Source organism: Eumetopias jubatus, unplaced genomic scaffold, assembly GCF_037043125.1.
Source record: "Eumetopias jubatus isolate StellerSeaLion01/CBP00866 unplaced genomic scaffold, mEumJub1_p1.0 scaffold_11, whole genome shotgun sequence".
In the NCBI taxonomy this organism is placed as follows: Eukaryota; Metazoa; Chordata; class Mammalia; order Carnivora; family Otariidae; genus Eumetopias; species Eumetopias jubatus.
In genome coordinates, this window is record NW_028274817.1 from 65,978,450 (window position 1) to 65,980,253 (window position 1,804).

General features: G+C 48.2%; 1 pseudogene; it reads left to right on the plus strand.

The window, feature by feature from the left end:
• The first annotated feature begins 288 nt into the window (after window positions 1-288).
• Window positions 289-1,370, plus strand: LOC114207542 (POU domain, class 5, transcription factor 1 pseudogene; annotated as a pseudogene).
• Window positions 1,371-1,804: the final 434 nt, after the last annotated feature.

Consider the following 1,804-nt stretch of genomic DNA (forward strand, 5'->3'; position numbering starts at 1 on the left):
CATAAGAAATATAGTCAATAATATTGTAATAACATTGTATGGTGACAAATAATAACTATACTTATCATGGGGAGCATTGCATAATATATAGAATTGTTGAATCACTGTGTTGTGCACCTGATACTAATATAGCATTGTATGACAATTGTACATCAATAATAATTTTTTTTAAAAGAAAGGTTGCCAAGCTGTGTACTAAGTAAATAAAAATGAGCACACAACAGAGGTGTGGAGCATTGGAGAGCCCTCATTTTTCCAGGCTCCCAGCTTGGGGTGCCTCCATTCCCCATGGTCAGACACCTGGCTTCTGACTTGGCCTTCTCACCCCCACCAGGTGGTGGAGATAATGGGCCAGGAAGGCCAGAGCCAGCTGGGTTGACCCTCGGACCTGGATTAGCTTCCAAGACCATCTCAGTAGGTCAGGAACCCGGCGGGGCGTTGGGCCAGGCACTGAGGTCTGGGGGATTCCCCTGTGCCCACCCCCACCCCCTGCCCCTGCCCCTGCCATATGAGTTCTGCAAGGGGATGGCATATTGTGGACCTCAGGTTGGACCTCAAGACAGCCTAGAGACCTCTCAGCCAGAGGGCGAATTGGGGGCCAGGGTGGAGAGCAACTCTGAGGGAGCCTCCCCTGAGCCTTGTGCTTCCCCACCTGGGATTGTGCAGCCTGACCAGGAGAAGCTGGAGCAAGACCCTTAGGAGTCCCAGGACATCAAAGCTCAGCAGAAAGACCTGGAACAATTCACAAAGCTCCTGAAGCAGAAGAGGATCACTCTGGGATATACTCAGACTAATGTGGGGCTCACCCTGGAGGTTCTCTTTGGGAAGGTGTTCAGCCAAAAACCATCTGCGGTTTTTAGGCTCTGCCGCTCAGTTTCAAGAACATGTATCAGCTGCAGACCCTGCTGCAGAAGTGGGTGGAGGAAGGTGACAACAATGAAAATCTACATGAAATATGCAAAGCAGAGACTCTTGTGCCGGCCCCAAAGAGAAAGTGAACAAGTATGGAGAACCAAGCGAGAGACAACCTGGAGAACATGTTCCTGCAGTGCCTGAAACCCACCCTGCAGCAGATCAGCCACATTGCCCAGCAGCTCAGGTTGAGAAGGATGTGGTCTGAGTGTGGTTCTGCAATCATTGCCAGAAGGGCAAATGATCAGTGACTATTCACGAGAAGATTTTGAGGCTGCTCTCCCCCTTCCTCACAGACACCAGTATCCTTTCTTCTGGCACTAGGACCCCATTTTGGTATCCCAGGCTATGGAGGCCCTCACTTCACTATGCTGTACTCCCCAGTCGGTTTTCCTGAGGGTGAGGCATTTCCCTCTGTCTCTGTCACCACTCTGGGCTCTCCCATGCATTCAAACTGAGGTGCCAGCCCTTCCCAGGAATGGGGGGCAGAGGAAGGGGGACAGCTAGGGAAAGAGAACCTAAGGTTTGTACCAGGGCTTTGGGATTAAGTTCTTCATTCACTAAGAAATGACTTGGGAACAAAAGGGATGTGGGGGAAGGGAGATTGGGGGGAACTGGTTGGAGGGAAGGTGAAGTTCCAGGATGCTTTTGTTTTTAATCCCCACGTCACTCGTCACTTTGTTCTTAAATAAAGAAGCCTGGGACATGGAAAAAAAATGAGCATCCATTAAACAACAAATCATAAAAGCATAATTATAATATCAAACCCCTAAAAAGCAGTAAAACCTTCTTCAGGTTTTAAAGAAGTCAATATTTGAACTACTTTGTGAAATTTCACTACTTAATTCTGAAGGTCATATGCTACAATGCAAATACCTTGCCTGCAAAATGA